Source organism: Puntigrus tetrazona, chromosome 3 (assembly GCF_018831695.1).
Source record: "Puntigrus tetrazona isolate hp1 chromosome 3, ASM1883169v1, whole genome shotgun sequence".
Taxonomy (NCBI): domain Eukaryota; kingdom Metazoa; phylum Chordata; class Actinopteri; order Cypriniformes; family Cyprinidae; genus Puntigrus; species Puntigrus tetrazona.
This window is the reverse complement of record NC_056701.1, coordinates 9720096-9739385: the sequence shown is the minus strand read 5'-3', so window position 1 is coordinate 9739385 and position 19290 is coordinate 9720096. Positions and strand designations below refer to the sequence as shown.

At 37.9% G+C, this 19290-nt stretch overlaps 1 protein-coding gene across 4 annotated transcripts in view; it reads left to right on the top strand.

Annotated features, from left to right (window-relative positions):
• The window catches only part of rhbdf1a (rhomboid 5 homolog 1a (Drosophila)), a 42094-nt gene that overhangs the window by 772 nt on the left and 22032 nt on the right, over window positions 1–19290 (top strand). The window lies entirely within an intron of this gene.

Genomic DNA, 19290 nt, shown 5'->3' with positions numbered 1-19290 from the left:
ACTGCTCTAATATGACTGTCAAACGCTGCATTTGTCGTCAGAGGGCCAATTGTCCGTATCCGAATATCCATATAGAGCGTTACACAGTATTTGTGTGTTTTCCATGCATACTTCGGTAATAGCTGTTCACTTATTATTTCCCGACACTGTCCGACGTGATGTGATGACGTCAGTTCAACGGTTATCGGTTCCCCGCCTCCTGGTGATTCCTGTCAGATGATTGCTGATTACAGATATGCATTGTGTTCAAAAACCAAAAGGCCTCCTGCTCCAAACGCATATGGCGCGTGTGCTTTTTCAAAGCCTTAGTCGTACAAATAACAAATTAATAATTTAATTAAAAGCAGTTGCTCTGTTAATTACGCAAAGCTAAAAAGCTCATTTTTATGGATTAACTGATGCAATGCAGTTTTTGTTTATTTATGTATCTCCAGAATAAGATCCTTGACTTGAAAGGATAGTTCGCCCAAAAAACGAAAATTATGTCGTTAGAGGGTTCCAAACCCGTAAAAGCTTTGTTCATATTCAGAACACAATTGAAGTCATTTTAGATGCTTGCCACTCTCAATTTTCACTGGCAAGGCCCAGAAAAGTATGTAAAAAGCCTCCTTTCATCCAAAATATCTTAAGTTGTGTTCTGAAGATTCTGAACTTTTTATGGGTTTGGAACAAGAAAGGATCTAACCCTTTAGTTACTCACCCTCATGTTGTTTCAAACCCGTATGATCTTTGTTCATCTTCAGAACCCAATTAAAGATATTTTTGATGCAATCTAAGAGCTTTCTGACCCTTCATAGACGGCAATGCAACTATAATGTTCCTCGGTACGGAAACGTAAGAAGGACATCGCCAAAATAGTTCACATGACATCAGGGGTTCAACTGAAATTTATGAAGCCTTGAGAATATTTTGTGTGGAAAGGAAAGCAAAAATAGTGACTTTATTCAACAATTCTTCTCCTCCTCCCATTTGCTGTGGTGTGCTGCCGTTATGGAGACAGTATCACGGTGCATGCTCTTGCTTCCGTTTTTTTTTTTTTCTTGCCACACAAAAAGTATTCTTGTAGCTTTGTTACATTGTTTTTAGTTTTAAAATGACATTACAGTTGTATTTAAAATGCAGATGCACATCATAAACAGGACCATTTAAAGGTATGCCGTGACCGTAGTAGACAAGAAAAAAATGTATAGTGCAAAGCATTTAACTTGTTAAATGAATGTCATACACAGATGCTCTTTTTGGAAACTTGTTTCACACGAGCTTTCAAGGCACCATAATGTCATATGTAATTATCTAAATCAGTTTCAGGGGAGCTGTTGACACAGCTAAGTGAATATTTAAAGGCTGCAGCATAAACTTGAGATGCATCTCTATGCCATATCTCCTGTGAAAGCAGCATTTTTCAGGTTTTGAAACACAGCCTGCATGTTAGGCTTTTTTAAGGGCCGTGTGTGTCGCTTTTTGATACGTTTATGTGTTTTTGAAGAGGCATTTACTGGCCTGCATCTAAATCAGTACCCCTGTGAAACGTAATCGGTGATGTTTTACATGCATACACACAAGAGACAGTCAAGAATACAGGCAGTTATTTTGCAGAGCGAGAACTTCTTTTCTAAAGTTTGTGCTGAATGCAGTTGTGCGAGGCGTCCCTGGCCCGTCGCCGCGTCCCGCAATGCTTTCGAAACATTATCTCATTCAGGGGATCATCGTTTATGGTGATGTAACAAGCCCGATTAAGCAGGGCCTCGATCGACTGTCGTCATTATGTGTCGCAGGTGCGCTCCAACTGGGCTCTAGGTCGGTACAGTAGAGAAAGGGACAACGGGAGGATAGGGCTGGACTAGGTCGATGCCGCAGGTGGCTGTAAGTAATGGAGATGCATGATCATGTGTGGATGACTCACGCAGTAGTGTATGTCTTACTGACCGTCTGCCTGTTTTGCCAAGAGTGGATCGCTTTCATTACATGTGGTTTTGCTTTCTATCAAGCTTCCCTATTTAAAATTTCTGCCAGAGAAACTGTTTATTAAAGCGGATAATTTCTTTGATGCCAAATTGCAGTCTGACTGTTGAAGTGGCCTAACTGTTTTGGATATATCAACATTGGCTCAACCAGTGGCATGGTCAACCTGTTTGTCTGTTCAGTGGAAGACTGGAGTGTTTCAAAGGGGTGCTTTCACGCTGACAGCAATGGCCTGTAAACCTGAGGATTTTCAGTAGGCATTTTTACTTTTCATGCGCTACTTTTCATCAGTCTGCATGTCATGTATGTGCATTATACGTTTTCCGAACCAGAGAAATATCCGCCTTGATGACATATATCTAAAAAGAAAGAAATTTGACAAAGTGTGTATGTCAGAAGAGCAGATATTTAGTACATATTCAGTTGGTGAAAAACACATTTGTAAGAGGTAAAATGTGTGGAAAAATGCATTACTTATTTCTTCCTATTGATTTTTCGTACATCACCCCTTTCAGTCGTTCAGTCAGAGCTCGTTTAAATTGCAATTGTGGTGTTTACATAAAGTCTATTAGTACAGTTACTTATTGGTTATTTGGTTGCCTGTAAACATTGCTAATGAAAGTTAACCATTCATTGGGAAAGCAGTGACGTAAACATAATAAAATGCATAGAGCTTGATGACCTCTAGCAATTTATTCACTATCTGCTAATGTTATATGGTTTTATTGCAGTCATGGCCACCAAACTCAAAGGTGTGACTCTTTTTTTGAGATGAACACGTGTCTATTTGAGCTCTAGGGACTAGAATAAGATATGAAATTCTTAAAGAAGTAAGTTGCTTTTGAGTCAGAAAGAGTTCATCTGAATAGCTTCCTGTTAATTCAGGGCTGATTGTGAGTTGTGAAGTGACATCGAGGCCATCTTTTTTCACCACACTTAAAATACCTAGCGAACCAATAATAGTTTGGCACGACAACACTGACTTTGAGTTTGTGCGGATATTTAAATAAAGCTGCCCTGCATAACCAAGTTCTTCCTGTTATGTGTAAAATTACGACACATTACGTTGAAAAGGAAAATTCAAAGTAACAGTATCACTTACATAAAAGACATGTTAACTGACTTGTTTGACAACTTTTGAAAGAAAAGACTCAGTTATCTTAAGTAGCTTAAAACGGATCAGACATTTTCCCCAAAGCTCTACTGCGTCAAGTTTCACGTTTTCAAAGAAGCAGTATTCAATTGTGTCAGAGCTCTTGGAGCATCCCACCAGCACACATCCCTTTTCAGTAGTGGACTGAGGGGAAAAAACAAGCATACATACATTACCATTACATTAATAACTCTGATTAAACATTGATTTTTTTGGATGTTCTTTTAGAAACATACAGCTCCTGTTTGGTTTCCGGAATAAGTTAATGTAGGCCTACCTTTTTAATCAATCAAAATTGTAACTCAGTAGCCTGATCTCATGTGATTCATTTTAGTTGCTGATTTCGCTGATTAGCTTGTCTTCAATGTAACAATGAACTCAGCATTTTCATTGGCAGCGTTTCCTCAAATTTAATCAGGCACTAAACATTAATATTAATATTATCTAAAAATAGCTTCTAGTATGTTATAAATGTTGTAAAACAGAAGGTAAACACAGATAATTATAATCATTATGTGAATAAACAATCATAAATTCATGGAGCATTGGAACATGTATACACAGTCACAGTAAGGCATAAGGAGGCTTTGCTGTATTAATAAAGGCTCTGATAGGCAAAAAGCACAGCTGTGTTTAACACCTTTTTTGTATATTTTAGCACATTCTGTAATGCACTTTTAAAGGCAAAAATACTGTGGGAAACACATTTCATAATGAAATGCAATTGTTAGGTGGAAACAGGTTGTGTTCTTTTACATATAGGCCTACTTTGCATATGATTTAGAGCGTAATTCATGTACTCTAAAAAATGAACTTTGATGAACTTTTTCTTGTCAGTTTCAGGTGTTGTTTGATTTGGCATGTTGTTGAACATTATTTCTGTAACGTAATGTTGTAGGGCTGTTGTGGCTCTTTAGATCAGTGAGATTCAATAGACACCCTTTTACCTCAGTTCTGTCCAGTGCACAGTTACAGGCAGAATTGAGTAACTAGACTCAGCATAGCTTTAATAAACAAAAAGAGTTTCTGGATATGAGGGTGAGGGTTTATTAAGTCTATAAGCAGTGCTGGTGGTGTGAAACAATGTACAATCTTTGTGGGCTTTGGTAATGTTGTGGGTGTTTCCTCAGGAAGGGCTTTGATCAGTAACATCTTGCATTGAGGTTTTCCCTCCAATGAGATTACAAATCATTCTCCTAAAAGCTGTTTAACTTTTACACAGTTCAGTTATTTACTTTTCTATTATACGCTTTGCAATGAGGGTTCCTGCATTGTGTTTTTCATATGAAACACATGTCTTCCTCATCTTGTTGCTTTGCTCACTTACTCCGTTCACTTTAGAGGCCTGTGATGGATGAAGTGACCATAGGGAACTTCCTGATGGGCCGGTCAACTTCTGGGCTTGATACCAAAGCCAAATTTAGATGCAAAGTAGATAAACAAAGGGAAAAAAATGACATACATTGAATGTAGTTGTAGGGGATTTCACCAAGTCTATTACTGAAGTAATGTCGAAATGGTTGAAATGTCAAAATTTTCTGGTTGAGGACACATGAATTTAACTAACAATAAGAATACTTTCTTTTAAAGGGGTAGTTGACAAATAAAAAATGTGACTATGGAGTGACATAGCAGAAATTTTGAGAAAATAGCATACAAATACAAGAGAAAAATGTATCTTCATAGGATGTCAGGTTTATTACTTTTAAAAATGTTTTGCTGTCACACCATAGGACACATTGATATGTCAACTACACAAAGTCAGGATAAAACGAAAGTAGAGAAAAATCCAATGGCTGGAAAAAGCCAATGGATATTGATTGGATTTCGTGTGGAAGCTTGAAGTCGATTGTAGTAACTGGGTAGGGTTTTACAGGCTAATTGATAATTGGAGACGTCCTGTGCACATCACCAGAGACAAGTGTATAATTTTTTTTGATTTAGTGGTGACATTCATGACTGAATCTCTTATAAGAAGAACTATAACATGCAAAATAGACAGGGCAAGTTTTCATTCCTTGCCAACTTCAATCTCAGACATTGGGGCTTTTCAATTAAAGAATCATTGTGCAAACAAACAGTTTATTGAGCAAAATGAGAGGAAGTGAAAACTTCAATTTCCCTAACCCTGATCCATACCACATCATATTTTGTAAGTAGCAAATTCTCAGAAGGACTTGAACGCTGCTTATCATGCCCTAGCAGGTAACTCTTTCCAAGCAGCTCACGAAATTCCCTCCCCGTCACGAATTCGGTGGATTTAGTTCTGCTTCCTGTGCTTTGCAATGTGTAAGTGGCTATTTTAGACATCACAATACAAGGAAAATCACCACTGACTGCATCAGTTTAAATGTAGTCCTGGGCTGTTGTTTCGTCTCATTTGTAGTTATGCCTGTGTGCTAATATTATTGCAGGGAGGATGAAGGGCCGCTTTTAAATAGGTCGGCCAGCCTGCCTGTCTCTATCTTTAGCATACAGTGTGGCATGAGTCTGAGGAGGCTTGCCGACCCTGTTTGTCTACTTGAAGTCATGTGAAGTCTGGACGGAATCAAACTAGTCTAGACTTTAAACCGAAAACCGAGGCCGTGTTTTGTGCCGCTGCGCCACTTGGCCTTTGATGGCCTTTAAGGAGTAGGCGGATGCATGACGGTGACTAATAATAACTGATTTCTGTAAAATCAGTGTGAACGCATTGCACAAGTTAGGCTTTGAAAATTATTTTGCCACTGATTTAACCTGAAAAAACGTGTTCTACTGAACATTATGTCACCAGATGTGTCGTTTTGGGCGTGCAGCATACCTAGCATAAACTATGTGGATGCCATCCAGCCAACTCTCCCTTCCATTAGTCATAATTTGGCACGGTAGTGTGCCTGCCAAATTATGTCAACTCTTTCAAATATGCAGGAGTTAGATCAAGAACATGTGCCACGTGAGGCCTCTTCTTTTGGGAAACTATAACAGGAAAAAGAGAACAAACGAGCGCTTGCCATGTTGACGGCGAGCACCATGATAAAAACAAAGCAATAATAGAAGCTGTTAGATCGCTGCTCTGGGATGCAGCCCAGATTTCCGCACACACTCTTGCACTAGCGTGGCACGCACAACTGCAGACTCATCATGGCCCATGTGGAGCGCTGACGAGAGCACTTTCGTTCTGTTCTTGTCTTGTCCGTCCACAGCCACGGTAAGCAAGTACGTGTCACACTCACACATGCTCCTGCTCTGGTGTGTATGTGTGTGCAGCGTCTGAAGAAAGGAAGCTAAGCCTGCCTGCTTGGAATTGCTGTTTTTCCCTGTTTGTAAGAGGCTTGCTGCTCTCCTCCTGCTGTTTTCTTCTTCCTTCTTTCTCTCCCAGCCCTGCGCTGTAATTGCGTGTTGTCAACAGCGCTCAAGGTCACTCCCAGCTCTCCAGCGTGAGCGCTTTCAATAGCGGCAGAAAGGATTCTGACGTGTGAATGGAAGTGGCCGCTCTCTTAGACCTCTCGACTGTGGGTGACTGAAAATGCACAGCCTTGCCAAGCTGCCAACAGCTCGCAAAACTCTATGACTATAACGGAGATCACCGGCTTAATGGGGGCCGCGTGGCTCCTGTAGTATACTGCAAGAAATTGTTATGGTCTGTTGCTCAAGAAAATCACACACTTACTTAGAGCGCTCAGTGCAAGCCTTTCAATCGCATTCAAAATGTGGAAATTGTTTGGATGTGGTTTTTGCATTTTTTAAAAGGTTCTTTAAAAAGATCCCTGCAATTTGTTAGTTCCAGTCAGAAAAACACGTCCTTTGTGTACACCTTGATGCAAAGTTTACTTGCTGTTTGGAAACTTTCTGCGAATGTCCAGTCAAGAAACCTGACACACACAGAATTTAAATAATAAATTTATTCATTGAATAGGCACTTTATGCTAACATTATGATGTGACTTCAACACTCTATTACACTCTATTATTGTTAACAAATGTTAGCTATGTTTCCATCCAAAGATGCAAACTGCTTAATGCACAGTAGCATAAAACTTGCGAATAAGGCACCATTTCCATCTATTGAGTTTTTTTATGAGCACAGAAGAATTTATAGTTTCCATTGCAGTTTATGCACATTTTTCTTATAGGACGCAAATGCACATTTTTTTCATTTTATGCCCATCTTGGTTTTTTTCCATACAGCATTTTTATGCAATATTCCAAAATGTGCATAAAAGTAGGTGGATGGAAACACATCTACAGTAATATAGTACACCAAAAAATTTTTGTTTTGTCATCATTTACTCAAGTTGTTTCTTTCAAAAAGATATTTTGAAGAATGTTGATTATTATATATATATATATATATATATATATATATATTAATTTGTCAGATTTGTTAGGTTTCATGCTAGGTTTAGGTTCAGTAGGTCCACCAGGATTGGTTTTAAATAATTTAAACTGTTATTGTTTAAATTGCATCATATGACCTGCAAGGTTTTTCAATTTTGTCATCTTATGGTTCCCGAGTTGTAAGGTGCAGTTTTTAGGAAATGATGCTTTTGTGTTATTCTCTGCCACATTCATTACAGGAGCTCAAAATATGCTCTTTTTCTGCGCTAAGGAAAGAAAGTCATTGTTACGACACGATGAGTGAAGATAATTCCTTTCAACTGACACTGCGGTACACAGCGAAACTGTGTCAGCAGCCCACATTCCTGTGCCCCGGGTGAGACCTTCTTTTTAAACCACAAGAACCAGATCTGCACCTTCAAGCTCTGCTGCCTACTTCCCAGAGTTTTATTTTCAAGATAACGAGCTTCACCTGCGCAGGAGTCATATACACTTATCACTGTTTGCATTTGCAACGTGTGCATAAATGGGACGGGCCTTGTGTGATAAGATCATTTCCTTTCCTTTGATCTCTGCCATCGGGGGGGAGGGAATCCGGCAAGACCAGATGTGCAAACAACATGTCAGAAAATATGATCGAGCTTAAAGAAATCCTAGTAACCGTGTCTCCATTAACAAATGTCTCCCGACAGTTGTTTATGTAAAGACATGCACAGAGTTTTTAGTGGGCAGGTATTTGCTGCTGTTACTCGGTTGAGAGCTGCTACGCTGAAGTCATGTGAGGGTGTAAGAACAAAGTCATACCCAACCCTTGCACTTCCCTTTTTTTTTTAAACTTGCTTCGACAGGGCACTGGGCTAACACCCACTGATGATCACAAAACACAACTTTCTCTATGTGCCGTTTAAACCTGACAGCATCCTGTTCAACCAGATATTTCAGAGGAAGTCTTCTGTTTTGTTTTATTATGTTATTTTAGTATTATTTATTTACCTTTTAAAATTTTTAAGTAGATCAGTTTTCATTTTAATTTAATATAGCTTCATTTTGAGTAATTTTGTTTTACTTTTTCGCCATAAATTTTTCTTATGTATTTTTACAAATTCTCAACTTAAATATATTAGATGCTAGTATTTATAAATGTCTTATTTCAGTGTTATTTTTAATTCAGTTTTGTTGTTGTTGTTCAGTTCAGCCCGGGCAACCCAGATAAATTTAGGTAGTATATATATTTTATTTAAGCTTTCTTCAATTAACAGAAATGTTTTATTACAATTAACAGTTATATTTTAATTAATGATATCCCTCATTAAAAAATGTTAATTGAGGAAAAACAAGGCCTTTTTTATAACGTCATGATGACGACTGGGAATTTTTGTAACGATGAGCGATGAGTAAAGGTGTTTTCCCTTCAGGTTTATAGTGTGACCGCTGCTAAACATCTCACATTGCTTGTATTTGTGAAAACAAGTCTAACTTTGTGTGCTATGTATAGATAAGTGCCATTTTGGCTAGTTATAGTTATCAGGGACATATCAAAAATGACTTTTGTTTTTTCCGTAAACGTGGCTAACGGAAGCCGAGAAGAGTCTCAGACATGAGTGAGTTTCCTTCTTTCATTTGGATCTCATCAGCTCTTCTGCCTTGCACTTCCTTCCCTGGCTCCTCAAATAAGCAGGACTCTGACCTCCGACTTTCGCCTCCCTCGAGGAGGATGTGATGTGATGGAATCTTTGCTGTCCTTTGAGGACTATTGTTGGCTTTGTTGTCTTTTTGGAGGCAGATAAGATGAACTCTGAGGTTCAGAGGCTAATGTAGTCCAGAATCTTCTTTTTTTTTAGCACAATGACATAAACTCAGAAAAATTTAACATGCTTATATCTAATGCACTGGATTAATATAACATATAAAGAGTTTTTGCGTGTTTTTGATTAGCAATGTTCAAAATAATTAAAGCAGTCTTTGATGTTCTGAAAGATTAAATATCATAGTTTATTTGCAAAAACAGATTTTCAAAATTCATGTTATTTTTGATTATGTTATCATGTTTTTAATGTGTTTTATTGTGTTATTTAGCTGTATTTTTTAACCTAATCAAAATAACCCAACTGCAGTTTGCACTTTTCATACACACATATGTATATTTACTTTGAACCCTAAAACAAAACACAATGCAGTGTCTGAATCAATATACGGATAAACCATTTTTCGAAAAATCAATATAGAAAATTCCTTTATACTATCATAGTATGCGATTGTATTTTTACAGACATGTCCTACTGATCTGGTGCAGTGAGTTACTTTTTGTTGGTACCTTATATAGTGCAGTTATAAAAAAAGGTGATTAACATTACAGATGATGACAAATGCACATTTGGATGAACTTTTCCTAAAAAATGTTTTTTCCTTGCAACGCTGGGCCCATCTGCTGACCTTCTGTTCTGCTCGATGCTCATCAGGCTCATACCAAGAGCACAATAAGAGCTTCTATGACCTGATTCAGGCTGATATCATGCTGGAAACTATTTAGATGGGGATCACATGTTTTTGGGCACGCTGTGACTGAGAGTCCGCTCTTAGCTCTCTTAACAGGAAAACGTCTGACCTCCTGCAGACAATCGGTCACTTGTTTAGCAGGTTGGAGATGCAGCTTGGAGCCTCACTGTCAGGGAGCTGCTTAAAATACGGGCTGTTTCTCTGTTTGTAAAGCTGCTCTCCTGAGAGGAAGCTCAGCACAGCGAGAGTCAGAATGAATGAAAAGAGGTCAAATGTCCTGTCAAAATGCTGCCACAAACTGAAATGTTGACATTATTGATCCTTCTGACATCTGTGGCGGGGGTTGCATTCACGTCCATAGAGTTGCAGAGAAATATTGCCTTGATCCATTGCTGTTGCTAAATCTGTTTGTGTGCATTTAATGTATTTTCCAATAAAACATTTTCTTCTATCCCAGTTTAATAGGCAAACTCAGCTCTTAACCATTAATATGTTGTTTCCCTTAGTAATAACCCACAGCGTTCAGGGGAGCTTAACCAATGGCAAGAATTTGTTTGCAACCACCACTTTCAGTCATTATGAAAATAGTCATGATTTAGTGGCGTTAGGTTTGTGGTGGGCGTCCCTGTAAATGCATAAATGTAGATGGTTAATGTGTTGATGCATTAATCTTTGAGACATCTCTAGTTGGCAAAGTTAATGCAGCTTAGTTTCAGTATTCTTTTTGGAAAGTTACAGTACGTTTTCATAGTATATTGAGCTATTTTATTGCAAAATATTAAGAAAATATGGTTCCACAGGATGTTTAAAATAAATGTGCACTGCTGCGATTAAGAAACATTATATATATATATATATATATATATATATATATATATAAATATATCCGTACTGAAATATCTAAACTCTACTGCTCTACTTCACAAAGTATCAATTTAGGCTGGAAGTAGCTGGTTTAAGCTGGTCTCCCTGCCTGGCTAGGCTGGTCAGGCTGGTTTTAGCTGGTTGTTCTAGCTGGTCTCCCTGCCTAAACCAGCTAAGACCAAAAGCCCTCTAAAACCAGCCTGCAGACCAGCTTAACACTAGGAGACTAGGAGACCAGTTAAATCCAGCCAACCGGCTTAGGCTGGTTTTAGCTGATTTACAGCAGGGTAAACATCTGATATGTGGAAACAGATCTGTGCATTAGAGTGAAAGCAGTCTATTAAAGCTTCCAGTGTCCATGATCTCATCAGCAGTAATGAAACTGCGATAATGCTGATTAAAAAAGAAAAACCCATAACTATAATTGTCTGTAAACGTTCAATACTGAAAGTGCTTTTTCTTCGTCACTTGTGATTGTCTTTTTCCGCTTTATTACATTATACACGCTTGTATGCTTTAAAGCTTTATGCTCACTTTGAATTCTTAATAATAATTAATGAATTATATATTAATAATATAACATATAACATTCTAAAAAAAATAGCCTGCTTATATAATTTAATAAAAATTCTCAAAATAAATTTAATCTAATCTTGAGGCATTGTGATACCTAATTGATTTCAATCGTTGACATAATAATCGTAATCAAATTGACTCATTAAACCAGTGCCGATTTACACCCCTAATTTTAGCTGGAAGAACTGGTTTGAAGTTAAACCCCTAATGGATTTATTTCTTACAAACCTGCAGCTTTCCGCTTGACAAGCCATTAATTAATCTTTTTTAATAAAGCAACTAACTTATCCCAATCTTGGATGGCCTGAGGCTGAGTACATTTTCAGCACAGATGAGCACACACATCAACATATCTCCACATGAGAAGCGTTTATTAGACTAGAAAGGGCGTCGTTTCAAAATGAAAGATATTAAAAAATATGCAACACAGTGCTAGCCGGGGTCACTCATACTTCATTAATTAAATTACAAACTTTTAATTTAGCTAAAATACATAATACCATATATATATATATATATATATATATATATATATATATATATATATATATATATATATATATATATATATGGTATATTAATGTCTCATTAATAATGTAGGCTTAATTTAAAATTTGAACGCATCTTGCTGCACAGATATTTTGAGTCTCAACTTTGGACCAAGTTCTACACTCAACCCAAGTCACTACGTAAAGTCACATGTCTCTTTTTTGATCAGCTCACACACTTTGTTACTTTGAATGTTGATGTAACTGATTTTCCTATAACAGTAACTCAATAATTTATTCATGCTGCAATGCATGCCTGGAACTCACAAAGCCAAAGGAAAACATTTCCACAAGATGAAATTCTTTGTACAGACAGACTCGTTTCACTAGTTGGGAAAACATTTAGGGTAATTATGTTGGTCTGACAACAAGTTTAAAGAAAATAGCATTGTATTTAAGACACAGTTTTGTTAACTGGAAAAATGTGCAGTTCTATTTTTTTTACAGCGTTGTAAATGCTCTTTGGATTATTTTCAAAACATGGCCATCAGGTTTACTCAAGCTCATGAAGTTCCAGTTCTGCCATTAAAGCATGAAAAGAGACAAACCAAATATCGGCTTTCTTAATAAGTCTTACATTCATTTTTCTGAGCAACGTTTATCTCAAAATGTAAAACTGATGATATCATTTCTAATGTGATGATTTTCTGGCGTATGATCTGCTGTGGCAATCACAACTTTCAGGCAATAGCTGAAAACACCCATCTTCTGTGAACACTCATGACCACAAGCAGAGGCACTTCTTTTTTTTTTTACATAGGATATATATATATTGTTCTCTTCCTCTGTATTTCTTAATTTATCTTCTGCTTTTGTTTCTGTATGTTAAAAATGTCTGAGATGAATGAATATAAATGTCTGTCTGCACTTTTCTTTGGTTGGCAGTTCTTGCAGTGATCCAGACAAAATCTTGTTTTTTTCCCGTCAGAGTTGTCCTGCAGGTTTCAAGAGAAAACAGTTTCTCAGACTCTCTGGCTGCTCTCTGCATGCTCGTGTAGTTTAGATGCTCCAAAAAGAAAAAAAGGGTGGTAAATTTTTCAAGGATGTTGCATTTCTAAATAATTGATCAATTTGATTATTTGGCCCTGCAGTACTTTCAGACCAACTATGTAAAAACCAAACCAAAGCATCACTCCACTATTTGTTAGCTTACCCCCATGTTATTCATTATTGACCAAATATTAATTTTGGGGTGGAGTAACCCAAACCTTGCACGACTTACTTTCTTCCATAGAACGCAAAAGAAAATATTTTAAAGAACATTGGAAGCCAAAGCACTGGAGCCCATTGACTTGCAATGTATGGACAAAAAACACTGAGACATTTCAAGTTTGGGTAAGAAAAACACAATATTAAATCAAAAACTTCATTTGTACCTTTATGCAAATTCCTATGGCTCACTGGAGTCCAAATCTGTTTTGATGAGGAAACTAAAGCATCTACATTTTTGTACTTTAGAGACTTTTTGTTGATGTTCCAAAAAGAAAAAAATGGTGGTGAATTATTCAAGGATGTTGCATTTCTAAATAATTAATCAGTTTGATTACTTGGTGCTGCAGTACTTTCAGACCAACTATGTAAAAACCAAATCACATACAAGGATCATCTGTCAATACAAGGAAAATTCTGTCATTGTTTACTTGCAATGTATGGGAAAAAACCAAAAAACAAATACAGGTTGGAAAAACATGAGGGTCATTCTATCCACCTGTCATGTTTAGATCAAAAAGTTAATTCGTAAGTTTATGCTAATTCCTACGGTTCACTGGAATCTTTTATGTGAAATACTAGTGTTGTGACAATTATATTTGGTTTTGAGGGGTAGCTGAACAGCATGAAGTGTTGAGTGGCACTTATGTAGGGAGTCATGCCTGTTACTGCAGTTTAAGGCCCCCGAGTGATTGTTAAATATATATGAGGTTATTTCTGGAAGGGAGTGTTGAGAACTGTAAGTCTGCACAATACTGTGAGCAGCTAAAGGTCAGTGAACAATATGGTGCGTGAGGCCTTACGTCTTACAAAACCAGGGGAGGTTGTTTCGGCAGTGACTCAGAGCTTGATTCCTCGGCCTCTGGATCATAGTGAGAAACAGCTGATGATACTGAGTAATTTGCTTGTGATAATTAAATCAGTCCTCCACACGGCTTCGTGCAGCCAGAGACAGTGCTGCAGCGGACCGTGAGATATTAAGGGAGAATGTGGGTTTTTAAATGCAGATGATTATGCGTTGGATTGACCTCCTGGTATTTGAATTCATTTTCCTTCTCATGTTTCAAAAGCATGCACTCTTATATCGCTGTGAAGAAGACTGAACGGATGGTTCATTCAAAAATGAAGATTCTGTCATTATGTACTTTCCATCATGTTGCTTTAAACCTTAATGACTTTCCTGTCTATGAAAGTGGCGACAGAGTGAGAATCTCCAGTGAAGAGAAAAGCTGCGTTTCTGTAAGTACATCATTAAGACATTTTTTAACTGAAAACCATTGCTTCTAGCTAAAATACGAGTTGATTATGTATTACGGTGTTTACCCTAGTGAAAAGGTTGTCTTGTCTGGAGCAGGATAAAAATACAGATATGTGTTATTATGAATTATGGACTCGTATATGGACTAGAAACATCAAAAAGATGCCTTAATTATGGATTTGTTTCTTACAAACATGCAGCTTTGTGCTTCCTAAGACAATAGATTACTTGTGATGGATTATTGTGATGTTTCTATTAGCTGTTTGGACTTCTGACGGCACCCATTCGCTGCACAGGACCCATTAGTGAACAGATGATCCAAATCTGTTTAGATGAAGAAACTTAAACACCTACATCTTTGGGTGAACCAGTCCTTTAAATCAATTGTTCTTTTGAGTCTCAGGTTCGATAACAATTGATATAAATGATTCATTAATGAATGTGACTTATCTGATACATTCAATGATGCAGATATCTTTTGTGTCCCGTGGAAAACTTAAAAGTCGTACAGGTGTGGGATGGCAGTCGCTTTCGTTTTCAAGGGAACTGTCTGTTTAAACACAATGCACGTGTTGCACGCTCACTTCATAGATTGCAGCCGGTCACTCTGAAGTGTTTACTTTCCCCAGCAAAGACCCTGGGGTGCTGTTGAGGCATGCTGAGCAAACATGGGCAGCAGCAGAAGCTCCGCCCACTACTGAGACAGAGCCGGTCTTGGCCACCTCTGGCCTGATACATGATCAGAGAGTCAGCTGCAAAGGGTATTCCTGTGTGCATGTGTGTGTGTGTGTGTGTGTGCATGTTTGTTTTTTAATGTCAGATGAAATGGTTCGGGGTGATAGACTGTCACATGTCACAGTGTCGCCCTGCCATCAGTAGCATTATGGACTGGAGCAGCTCGGGAGTACAGGGGACTGATGGGCGACTATGTGGAGTGTTTCCGTCTGATGAGAAGGAATGCTGAATGTAAGGTCTGCTGCACAGACCACCGACCCTCCCCCATCTCCTTTAAAGACAACACGACACAGAATGCATTTAACTTCGGTAATGTGAGTGAGACAGATTGTACAGCTGGAAATAATGTAGGGTGGGACTTGATTTCATCCAGCAGCTTATCGTTGGATTGCTATTGGATGGTCATGATATTATTAGTGCTCGCATAACTATTACATACTTGCGGTTAGGGATTTGAACGTCCCCCTAACTCATAAGTATTATCAGCATGGAACTATAACCATTCATGCAACTTTTTAACACTTTTTTTTAATTGTGTTTGTATTTCGAATCGAATCGGTGGATTGTGAGCAATATTAGCCTTTAGAGTGTGCACATTTGAAATTCTTATTTTAACATACTACAGTTTAGGACATACTAAGACATTTTTACAATCCAGTGCACTAATTTCCTATTGTAGTACTATGTAAACATACACTAGTTAGACCGTTGCGCTCGCGTCTTGTGGCTCGTTTCGCACATGAGCACTGAATTTTTAAGAATCCGTGTCAGGTTGAAGGTAAGGAAGGCGATTTCGGATAGAAAAACAAGAGTAACCTAGTTTGAAAGCATGATGTCTCCAGAACAGAGCAGAGCAGAGGCTAAGCAGTGACACAAGAGAAAACATTAGTGGTACATTAAATGCAACGCTATTAGATTACTGATGTCTCATTCACTGGTGACAAAACTTTTCAGTAACAAAGCCCATAATATGTCAGTAATAGCACCTTTTATTCTCACTCGGTCTGCAATAGTGTAATAAAACACATTCGACGACATATCCTGTCTGCGCGAATGTTGACAGGCAGGTAGGACAGCCTTTTGTCCTCGGACGAACTTACGTTTTCCACAGACTATATAAATACAAATACATATATTTAGGCCACTTAATTTAGAGATTGCTGTCAGGATGTAAAGGGACTTTCAACCAGCATAAAACAGAGAAACAAAAATGGTGTGAGCTTTTGTTTACAGTTGCAATTTGGCATGGCAACTGTTTTTATTCTGCGCTGCACTTTTTAAAAAACCTTCTTGAGCGCTCCATCTCGCATTTTTTTGACACAAGTAAGCCCTTAATTCTATTTTTAAATATTTAGGACGGATAGTATGTGAATTGGGACGAAGCATCAGGTTTCTGCATTAGCTTTGCCTACGACACCCAAGCATTATGGCATAGAGTTTTGGAATGACAATCAATTGTGCACAGACCTACTTATTAGAAAAGAAAATAATTCGTATTTCATATTGAAGCCTTTCAGAACTTCTTTCTTCTTTCTGCTAAAGTGTGGTGAGTAGTCATGCTGGCTTGTCCTTCAAAAGAAGACGAATCGAAGCAGAAGCGTGAGCTAAGCGTGCCGCTCTACCATTGGTTATGTCATTCTGGCAGCAGTGCAGTAGCAGCACAGTCACCTGTCTCTCTCTCTTTCTCGATGCTGGCCTTTATTTTTAGACTCCTAATCTGTTTCAGAAGTTGTCCAGGATCATGCACCAAGCTCGAGCAGCTCCCCTGCTGTTGTCAGCTTCATAATTGGTGGGCTATAAAAAGATTTAAAAAAAAAAGACTGAATCTGCGCTTTATGCACTGATAGACAGACTGAAGATGAGCTACAGTTACACAACAGAACACATAACCAGAGAAATATCAGCTCAGAGGTTGTTCTCGTGTAGCGCTGGAGGTAATAAGTTCACAGCTGTTTTGTTTGGTAAATAACTACTAATAATGTTTGTATTTTTGTAGATCTGCTTTCTCATATTCCATCCACATAGACCTCATCCATCCAGCCTGATGCAAAGCATTGGCAACTCCTTTCACCTTGTAATATCTCATAATTTCACTGACAGTAGATATTCTCAATAAGGTTTAAAAATCACAGTGAAATATGGTTGATATAATAATATGCCAACAACTTCTAGAAAGAAAATTAATCAGTCTATGGCAATGTCACTTTAACAGAATGCATGCATAATCAGAATATTAATATAAAATTCCTTTATTAATAAAAAACGTCATGATTTGGTCATTGTTGAAATCTTTTATTAATGGGGACACTCCTATAGTAGATTTTTATTGATATGTTTTCATTGATTCTCCATTTAGGAGGAACTAGAAAAACGATTGACGTAAATGTACAAAAATGTCATCATTTTCCTCAAATGTCAAAGATTTTCTTTCTTCTGTTGCTCATAAAAGAAGATATTTTGAAGAACGTTGACGGTAGCGTTGACCTTTACCTTCATGGAAAAAAATACTAAGTAAGTCATTGGTTACCATCTACTGTTTGATATTTGTGAACCATGATCACACTGACTGTGCACACTTCCCACATGTGTATCTTTTTGATCACGATCATTGACTCGCGCAGTGTTTGGATGGAATGGTAACACAATGCTACGGTTTAAAGTCCAACTGTCAGTCTTTCCATGTTTGGGAGTAAAGGGGGAATTCCTTTCAGGCTGATTTGTTGAGACTGAGCAGATCCTCTCGGCACACTGCTGGTAGTGTACGAGAGGAAAGGAGGAGTCAGTTTGGCATGGGCGGAAATAACAGTGTTGGCTGCTTTGTGGTATGTGTGCAACTGGGGGAGTTTAAACTCTCTGTGACTGAGAAATAAAGACATCACATTATAAATACTTGTGTGCACGAGAACTGTGGGTCCAAGAAATTGTGGGGAGCGAGAAAGAGAGAGAGAGAGAGAGAGAGGGAGGGAAAGAAGCCTTCCTGGAGGCCAGGATGTTCAGCCTTTAGGAAGGAAGTGACCAGTGTTTCAAACACACAAATAAATGAGGTCATCCATCACTGTGTTCTCTAACCCACTCATTAAACCTCTTCCTTCTGGCCAGGGGCTCTTTCATCAAACCCTGCTACCCCAAATAAACACAAACACATGCAAGAGAATCTGCACACAAATCAGTGTCTATCCACAGCACATAGCTTTCAATTCGTAAAAGTTCATCATACAAATTCGTATGAAATCGGCCTATAAAATAGTTATGTTTTTCTCATAAGATTGAGCTGGCTTGAACTCAGTGCTCTCCTCTTTACATGAGTCTGAAGTGCTTTCTAGATGAAATGTTCTCATGAAAGATTCACACGGCTCAGCGTTACATTGTTCCAAACCTCTGTGAAACACAAAATAAGACATTTTGCTGAATGTCCAAGCTGCTCTTTTCTATACAATGAATGTTACTAAAAAGAAAACTTTTTATGAGAAGCAGACACATTATTTTATTTTAATAAACTGTCTTAGAAGTCTTCAATTTCTGCACTACTTGTGTCTTGAAAAAAATATGACCGGCTGATTTGTGTCCATTAAAGAATTTGTTTACTTTTAGAATAACATTTCTTCTGATAATTTACCCTCAAATCCTCTCCCATGACCTTATGGGTTAGTAAAGCATCTATTGGATACACGCTTCAAAATCTTGTCAGAAATAGAAGGTATTTTTTGCCTTGTGTTTTATGAATACTGCTAATTTAGAGATACGTTTTGGCGTTTTTTTTGCATACTATATATTATTTGATTTCTGGTACTGTGTTAACAAGGAATAATGCATCTACCGTTGGTTAAACAAAACAGACTGTTTTGATTAAAAGGTTATACTTACCATAGGCTCTGCATATTAAACTGGAACAGGGGGAGGATTTTACCATCTAATTATACAATTTGACCTTTTCTGATTAACAAATGGCAGTGGCAGGTCGTCCAATCAAATGGATTTCTCCAAAAACAATCGTATCTGGCCTGCCAGGGTGTTCTATATTAGGCTCAAATGGTGGAAAATCTCAAACAGGAAGTTTCCATTTGGTCTGCTGGTGGTGAGAGTCTGTCCTGCGTGGCTTGAGATGTGGAAACAGAAGGCTTGCTGAAAAATGTGCATTGTGCAGTTCAGCAGCTTACCAACCCAACACACACA